Source organism: Chrysochloris asiatica, unplaced genomic scaffold (genome assembly GCF_000296735.1).
Source record: "Chrysochloris asiatica unplaced genomic scaffold, ChrAsi1.0 scaffold00066, whole genome shotgun sequence".
Classification (NCBI taxonomy): domain Eukaryota; kingdom Metazoa; phylum Chordata; class Mammalia; order Afrosoricida; family Chrysochloridae; genus Chrysochloris; species Chrysochloris asiatica.
Window position 1 is genome coordinate 2,428,598 of NW_006408584.1, and position 10,054 is coordinate 2,438,651.

Here is a 10,054-nt window from a genome sequence, read left to right on the forward strand (position 1 = left end):
GTGGCATAGCTTTCAGAATTACAGAAATTCACAAGCCACCACAGTACAATAAACTGACAGACAAGTGTATATGAGGCAAATAGTGGCATATACACAACCCTGGGCCAACAATGTTCTATGGGTATATACATGGACATAGGCACATTTCTGAATGTGTATGGGAGGAAGTGGACTATCTATCTATCTCCCACAAATATATAAGAATTTTAAAGAAGATATTTGTACATGAGTATTTGCCTTTCCTACAAACACAACTATGAATGTGTTAGAGCATATGGTGGGCAAATAATGAAAACTTCTTAAATATTATTGGATATCTTAAGGCAATGAGTAGATGGGGCTGGGGACTCAGGACCAAAGGCTCAGGTGACACCATAGTCAATTGGAATAACATAGGTTGCAAAGACAATATTCTATAACATACTTTGTTGAGTAGCATCAGAGATCTTAAAAACTCAAGAGAGCCATCTTACATACAGCTATTGATCTCTCTCAGTGCAGAAGAAAGAGTAATGAGAATTGAAGAAGTTTGGAATCAATCAGTCCAGTGGACTAATGGAACATGTAAATATCAGTCTCCACAATCCTGAGACAAGAAGAACTAGATGGTGCCCAGCTACAACTACCAACTGCTCTGAAGAAGATCACATTAGAAGGTTCTGGATACAGTGGCAGAATGGGTGGAACAAATCTCAAAATTATTTCAAATAAAGACCTGGTTTATGGATCAGAAGGAGTCTGGAGAAACCCAAGATTCTGGCCCTTGACCACCATACAGGTCTGGAAAAGAACTCACCCTCGTGACCCAATTTTCAGCCAACAGTAGATAGGTTTATAAAGGTACGGTTTATAGTAAGATATACTCACTATGAATGATGGAACAGTCAATCAATCTAAATCAAAATGGCAACATTTACCTAAGATTCAAATTAAGACAGGGTGGGAAAGTTGGTAGAATAGAAATAGGAACCACAGGGAGGAAGCTGGATGGCTGTTGTCACTTAGAGGGGGTGCAATCATTAAGATGAAACAAAGTATATGATTTGTGGAATGCAAACTGATGATCTTGTTTGTAAATTTCATTCAATTCAAAATAAAAAAGTTTAGGAAAGAAATAAGATTGGGGAAGAGCTTTCTCCTCAAAATAGAATTGACCCTGACGACACAAATGGATAATACTTTCAGGACCTACATTTGCAGAAGAGACACAACTCAAAATGAGAAGAAACAGCTGTAAACATCCAATAATAATTGGAACATGAAAGTATTAAAGTATGAGAAAAAACAGAAGTTGTCAAAAATGAAATGCATAAAGATAGATATTCTAGGCATTGTTGTTGCCATTAAGTGCTTTTGAGTTAGTTCCAACTCATAGTGACACTGTATAGGGTTTCTAAGGAGTGGCTGGTGAGCTTGAACCACCAACCTTGCAGTCCAAACCTATTTTGCAGTCCAGCATATTAACCTGCACTGCCACACTAGGACTCCATTGTAGGCATTGTTGTTGTTGTTGTTGTTAAGTGCCGTCGAGTCGGTTCCGACTCATAGTGACCCTGTAAAGGGTTTCCGAGGGTGTAAATCCTTACGGGAGTGGAAAGCCTCATTTTTCTCCTGCAGAGCGGCTGGTAGTTTTGAACCGCTGACCTTAAGGTTCGCAGGCCAATTCGTAACCACTACGCTACCAGAGCTCCTTGTAGGCATTAGTGAGCTAAAATGTACAAGTATTGGCCATTTTAAAAATGATAATCATATGGTTTATTATGCCAGGAATGAGGAATTGAGAAGGAATAGTTTAGTATTCATCATCAAAAAGAACATTTCAAGATATAGCTTGAAGTATAATGATTTAATAGGATAATATCCATACACCAACAAGGAAACTCCATTAGTACTACAACTATTTAAATTCACCCACCAACCACTAAAGTTAGTGATGATGAAATCGAAGAATTCTATGAGCTTTCTCAGTCAGAAATTGATCAACAAGCAATCAAGAGGTATTGATAATTATTGGTGATTGGATTATAAAGTTTGGAAACAAAGAAGAAGGGTCAGTAGTTGGAAAATATGGCCTTGAGGATAGAAAAGATGCTGGAGATCACGTGACAGAATTTTACAAAACCAGTGACTTCTTCATTGCAAATACCTTTATCAAACAACATAAAAGATGACTGTACACATGGAATTTACCAGATGGAATACACAGAAATCAAATGGGTTACATCTGTGAAAAGAGATCGTGGAAAAGTTCCATATCATCGGCCCAAACAAAGCCAGGGGCAGACTGTGGAACAGACCATCAACTGCTCATATAAAAGTTCAGATAAAAGATAAGAAAATTAAACCAAGTCCACAAGACCCAAAATTTGACCTTGAACATATCCCATCTGAACACAGAGATCATCTCAATAACAGATTTGATGCATTAGATACTTAAGATTAAAAAAAACCAGAGTGTTGTAGGGTTGCATCAAGATCATATAGCAAGAAAGTAAAGGGTTATTAAGAAGACAATAAAGAAAGAAAAGACCAAAATGGATGACAGAGGAGACTCTGAAACTTGTTCTTGAGCACAGAGAAGCTGAAGCAAATGAGAAGGCAAAAGAGCTGAACAGAAATTTTCACAGGGTAGCTGTGAAATAAAAGCCAGATATTATCATTAAATGTGCAAAAACCGGGAGTTAGAAAACCAAATGGGAAGAACACATTCATGCCTCTACTTGCTATATTGAAAGATACTATGGGCAAAATATTGAATGATGCAGAAAGCATCAAAAGAAGATGGAAGGAATACACAGAGTCACTGTACCAAAAAGAAATGGTTGATGTTCAATAATTTCAAGAGATAGCATATGATCAAGTGTCAATAGTCCTGAAGAAAGAAGTGCAAGCTGTACTGACAACATTGGTAAAGAACAAGACTCCAGGAATTGATGGAATACAAACTGAAATCTTTCAACAAATTGAAGCAGCACTGGAGGAACTCACTCATCTATGCCAAAAACATTGGAAGGCAGCTACCTGGTCTACATATTGGAAGAGATCCATATTTTTGCCCATTCCCAAAAGAGATGATCCAACCAAACATGGAAATCATCAGACAGTATCATTAATATCACATGCAATATAAAACTTTGTTAAAGCCCACTCAAAAATGGTTGCAACAATTCAAGGACCCATTCTAATGTAAATTCCTTAAAATTTAACAAGACATTTTTGTTATAAAATTATATATGTAGTTATTCTTGTTAGGTAGTCTGTTCTGATTCATAAAGGCCTATGCACAACATAATCAAGCACTGCCAAGTCTTGCACCATCTTTCCAAATGTTGCAAATGCTTGAGTCAATATGTCCATCCTCCACATTGAGAATCTTCCTCTTTGTCATGGACCTCATACCTTATTAAGCATAATAATCTCCTCCAAACTAGTCCTGCTTGATAACATTACAAGGAATGTGAGGTAAAATCTTGTCATGCTGCATCTAAGGAGAATTCTGACTGTACTTCTTTCAAGACAGATCTGCTTGATCTCTTGATGAGCTTGTTGTTGTTGTTAGGTGCCATCTAGTCGATACCAACTCATAGAGAACCTATGTGCAACAGAATGAAATACTGCCTGATCCTGGGCCAACCTCACTATTGTTGCCACGCTTGAGTCCATCAATGCTGCCACTTGGCCAATCCATCTCATTGGGGGTCTTCCTCTTTTTCTATGACCCTCCACCTTACCATACATGATATCCTTCTCCAGAAACTTGTCCCTCCTGACAATATATCTGAAGTATGAGAGACAAAGTTTGGCCATCCTGGCCTCCAAGGAGCACTCTGGCTGCACTTCTTCCAACACACATCTGTTGGTTCTTTTGGCAGCCCTTTCATTATTCTCCTCCAACACCATAACACAAATGCATCAATTCTTCTATGGTTTTCCTTATTTACTGTCCAGCTTTCACATGCATTTGAGGTTATTGAAAATACCATGGCTTGGGTCAAGCGCAACTTAGTCCTCAAGCTGGCATCTTTGCTCATCAACACTTTAAAAAGGACTTATGCAGCAGATTTGCCTAATGCAATACATCTTTTGATTTCTTGACTGCTGCTTCCATGAGTGTTGATAGTTGATCCAAGAAGAATAAAGTCCTTGACAACTTCAATCTTTTCTCCATTGATAAGAATGTTGTTTATTGGTCCAGAGAGGATTTTTTTCTTCATATTCAGATGTAATCCATATCTACTGAAGGCTGTGCTTTTTGATCTTCATCAGTAAATCTTTTAAGTCCTCTTCACTTTCAGCAAGCAAAGTTGTATCATATGCATATTGCTGGTTGTTAATGGGTTTCGTACCACCAATATTCTTTGCCAACATCATAAACCAGATGTATTATTTCTACATCAGTCTTCCTTATTGATTGTCCAGCATTTGCATGTATATGAGGCAATGGGAAATACCATGACTTGATCCAGGTGCACCTTAGTCCCCAAGGTGACATCTTTGCTTTTTTGATATTTTAAAGCGGTCTTTTGTAGCAAATCTGCCAAACTTAGTTTAAATGATGAGCGATAATGATCCTATAAAATGTGAAAAGGAACAGCCATGAGTCTTTAAAAAAAAAAAAAAACAGCCATGAGTTAAAAAAAGGGGGTAAAAAAATGTTTTTCAGGTTAAAGAAATAGCATCTGTGAAAACCTGAAACAAAGAGGAATGAAAAGTTCACTGTGATGGAGCATAACATTTCTAGCTGGTCATGGGGGAAAAAAAAATGCTTAAGAGATAAGTAGCATCTGAATCATAAAGGCATTTCTAAGCCTTATTAAAGACACTGGAAGTAAGTGACACAGAGAAGAAAGTGAAATGTAATAAGCAAGGGTACAACAAGATCATATTAACTTTTTGAAATATCACTCTATGGTAGGGGTGGTCTTGTTAGTAATGAGTTAGGAAACCATTATTCTAATTTACTGAAGAAATTTGATGACCTAGTACAAAACTAGGAAGCACCAACAATTCATTCCAAAACACTCTCTACTCAACTAGGTTAGATATTCCATTGTAATGGGCACACAGAACTCAGACACCATACTTACAGTTATGAGGTTTATTAGAGAAATTAACTGGTTTTAATTCAGGGTCAGAAATGCTCAGGGCAGAGCTGTTCCTGTCAACCACTGATGAATACCTATAGGACACACCACTTCACCATAAACCTGAAGGCATTCGGCTCTAGCTCCATGGGTCAACAGACCTAGTTTCCCCAGTTAGGTGTCTGGAGCCTCCCTCCCCTACTAAAGCAAGCTTCCTGCCTAAAGTAATTCACTCCATGACCTGGAAAGTCCACTGCTCCGGTTCTTGGTTCTGCTGCTGCTCCTCTGCCATTTCTCCCATGTCACAGCTTTACCATCCGCAGGTGGAGGAGAGTCAATGTGCAGAGATCTCGGATCTGAAGGCTGTGCTCCACTCCTGCTTCTTTCTCTTTGATGGTAGTGATGCCCCCCATCGTGCTTCTGACACTGCTCATTTTACATCCATGCTAGATAGAGTTTCAACTTTTTACAGTTGCAGTTAACTCTGCTGCCATCCACAGCTTAATTATGTCATCCTATCAGTGTCTTCTCCCACCTTCTCTTACCAAGGGCAGAACCATTTGTTGGTGGAAATTACAGATTATGGCTAGAAGAGGCATTATATAATTCACTACACTGCACCTGCTATAGAATGTTATCAACAAGAATAGAGCAAAACAGGAGAACTTGAGGAAGAGCTAGATGGTTGAATAGTTAGGATTTGGTGCTTAATTAGATGCGTAAATGAGGAAAACAAAACAGCAAGTGGGTGCTCAGGATTTTCACCTGGGCAGCTGAGTGGATGGATGGTGGTTGATTTAAATAAAGGAAACAGAAGAGGGCAGGCAAGGAAGTGACAAACAGAATGGAAAGAAAGAGAAAAGCAATTGCTAATTCATTATATCTTGAAAGTTTTAGTGTTAAGGAGATATGAAATACTTTACAGCAAATGTCCTGAAAACACATAAGCATAAAGTTCAAGAAAGAGATCTGGGATGTGGATACAAATTTACAATTAATCATTAAGAGTAAGGGGTTCTTAACCTCAATTCCATGATGATTCTCAAAGAGTTCCGGATCCCCTTATATAGTATGCAAAATTTTGTGGGTTTAATTTTCTCTTCCTTGTCTAGATTATTTATATGAAAATTTACATTATTGAATTAAACCTTTATTTATTCCTAACATAAAAATTTCATGCTATAAATTTTCCTGTTTTACAAGCATCCTTGCATTCCACAAATTGTGATGTTTCCATTGTCATTCAGTTCAAAATATTTTCTGGTTTCCATTGAGACTTTCTCTTTGACCCATGAATCATTTAGAAGAATATTGTTTCATTTCTAAATATATGCATATTTCCAGGTATATTTATCTACTTTATTTCTAATTTAATTCTGTCATGATAATATACTCTGTATGATTTTGATATTTTAAAAATCTGTTGAGACTTGTAAGTCTTCATTAACATTAACTTCATTAATGTTCCATGTACACTTGAAAGGAATATGTATTCTGCTATTGCTATGTGCTATCTTCGATATATGTGAAATAGATCAAGTTGGTTGATGGTGATGTTCAAGTTGTCTACATCCGTATTGACTTTGCCCTCTACATGTTCTATCTCCATAGTGTTAACATTTATAACTATAATTGAAAATTTGTCTTTTTCTACTTTCAATTCTGTCAGTTTAGCTTAATGTATGTTAAAGTTCTGTTATTATATCCATGCTTAGATTTCGACCTTCTAGAAAACTGGACTCTTTTATAATTATGAAATGTCCTTCTTTGTCTCTGGTAATATTTTATATCCTGAAGTTAATTTTGATTAATACAAATATCAAAAACTTCTGTCTTACTTGACTAGCATTTGCTTGGTACTTATTCTTTCAGCTTGCCTGTCCCTATACTTATAGTGTATTTTTGTAGCCAACATACATTTGGGTCTTGATTTTTTAAATCCATTTTGATAATCTTTAGCTTTTAAATGGAATGTTTGATCATTTACATTTAATATGGTTAATTGATGTATCTAGATTTAAATTTATCATCTACTACTGGAGTCAAACGACTTTGCAGTCTGACATATTAGCCCACAGCGCTATACCAGTCACTGTGGGCTAATGTGTCAGACTGCAAAGTCTTTTGAACTGCAAGGTCAGTGGTTCAATTTCACCAGCTTCTCCTTGGAAACCAAAAATACAGGGTCATTATGGGTCAGAATAGACTTGACAGCACTTAAAAACAACAACTTGTTTTGCATTTTGCACTCTATTCTTTGTTCTTTTTTCCATTTTCCTAAAATTTGTTGTTGCTGGATTTGTGTTAATATTACATTTTATCTCTTTTATTAACTTATTTGGGAATGCTGTGGCTCTGTAGGATAAACACTGGACTGCTAACCACAAGATTGTCAGTTCGAGCTTACCAGCTGCTCCCCAGGAGAAACATGAGGCTTTTGGCTCCCATAAAGAATTACCTTAGAAACCCTATACAGACAGGATCACTAGGAATTGAAACCAGTCACACAACACTAAGCAACAACTTAAGTTATTTAAGTAACTCCAGTGGTGTTGTGGATTAAACATTTGGCTGTTAACCACACTAACTGCACCAACTGCTCCTTGGAAGAATAATGACACTATCTGCTGTGGCACTGTGGGATAGGCACTTGACCTCAAGGTTGGTTTCAACTGCAGGTCATTCAAACTCACCAGTCACTCCTTGCAAACCCTATACAGGGTTGCTATAAGTCAGAACCGATCTGATGGCACATAGCAGTAACAACAAGTTTCCATAAAGAATTATAATCTCAGAAACCCTATATAGGGACTCTATGAGTTGGAATTGCCTCATTGGCATAGGGGTTTTGCTAATTTATTTGACATATCTCCTTTTTTTAAAATTTTATTTTAAAAACAGGACATTGATATGGATTGCTGGACAGCGTGGATAAGACAGACTAAGTCCACATGGCTACATGTTGAGAACCATTTAGTGTGCTAACAGGAGCATATCTCCTTTTTAAAGGTTGTTTAGGATTTATAGTCTTAACTATCTAACTAATCACCATCTATCTTCAAATAATATTCACTACTTAAAGTATAGCATGAAAACTTTAAAGAGTAAAATTCCTTTTCTCCCTTCCATCTTTCTGTTCTATTATTGTCATTCATTTTACTGCAACATTTATTATGAAATCCATAATACATTATTATTAATTTTACTTTAAACCACCATTTATAATTTCCAAATTTTTTGAATATGAAAAAAAGAAAGTTATTTACATTTAACCACTTATCTACCACATCCAGTGACCTCCATTCTTTTGCACAGTCTGTTTCCTTCAGAGTCCTGGTGTGACACTAGGGGATTAAGGTGCTCAGCAGTGTTTCCATCTGATATTTTTTTCTTCAACGTAAGTAACTTTCCATTAAATTTCCTTTAGTGCAGGTCTTACATCTCAGTTTTTGTTTGTCGGAAAATATCTATTTTTTGCTTCATTTTTTGAAGGACAGTTTTACTGAATATAGACTCTAAATTGATAGTGCTTGGTTTCTGTTTTATTCTTCCCTTTTGACACTTTGAAGATAGCTTGCATTGTTTCTGGTGAAAAGTCAGCAGTAATTCTTTGTATTCTTTTTTTTTTTTTTAATGTCTTCCCCACCACCATATTCTTCCAAGATTTTTTTTTCACCAAGTTTTCGGCAATTTGCTATGATGTGCCTTGTTATGGTTTATTCTGAATTTAACCTTCTTGGATCCATGGATTTAGAGCTTTAGTCAAATTTGAATAAATGTTAGACATCATCCTTTAAACATGTGTTCTATACCTCTTTTCCTGGGACTCCAATGCACTTCTACTCCACACCCCATTCTCACAATATTAGATCACTTCACATTGCTCCATCAGTCCTGAAAACTCTATTGTTTTCCAGTCTTTTATCTCTTGGCTGTCTTCAATTCCACTGGTTTCTTTTCTTATGCATGTGTCATCTGCTGCTGAGTATATATATAGAATTTTTCATTTCAGATCTTGTATTTTTCAGCTATAAAAATGTCCGTTGATTCTTTGTGTTTCCTCAGTATGTTCACGTTTTTCTTTAAAGTCATGAGCATATTTATAATAGCTATTTTAAAGTCATTGTCTCCTCTTTCTATTTGTTTTTTTTTTTTTTTTTTTCAGTATTTCTGATTGTGTTTCTATTGGTTTCTTTCCATGGCTATGGGTTCTATTTTCCTTTTTCTTTACACCCTTACTATGTTTTCTTCTTGTTGTTGCTTTTTTTATTGGAAACAGATATTGTGAGTATAACACTGATGAGTTTGTGGATTTGTTGTATTCCTTTAGAGTCTCTTTTTTTTTTTTTTTGGCATGTAGTTCAGTCTTTTGAGGATCAATTTGATCTGGTTGAGGGTTGTGTTAAAAATTTGTAGTGTGGGTCTAAAGTAGTTTTCACTTTAGCATTACAAATGCATGACCCTTCTTTGGTCTCAAGGGAATACATTGGGTATTTAGTAAGGTATGTCTGATTCTTGTTCTAGTTAAGTGCCATCAAGTTGGTTTCAACTTATAGTGATCCTGATAGGGTTTCCAAGGAACTAGTGGCTTTGAGCTGCTGACCTTGTAGTTCAAAGTCAAGTGCTGATCCTACAGAGCCACACCAAAATCCAATTTCTTTCAACTATAGGTGAACACTAAGAATTTTTTCACTTACATTTCCCAGCATTAAATGTCTGTCTGGCCTCACAGCTTCACATTATGAAACTAGTTTTATAATTTAGCCAAAAACTCAAGAAAACCCCTGAGAAGATTTCTTTTTTCTCTGCATAACTCCTTCATATCTACCTCACAAATTCCAGGTACTTGTTGTTGTTGTTGTTGTTAGGTGCCATCAAGTCGGTACTGACTCATACCCATCCTATGCACAACAGAACAAAACATTCCTTGGTCCTGGACCAACCTCACAATTGTTGCCACGCTTGAGCCC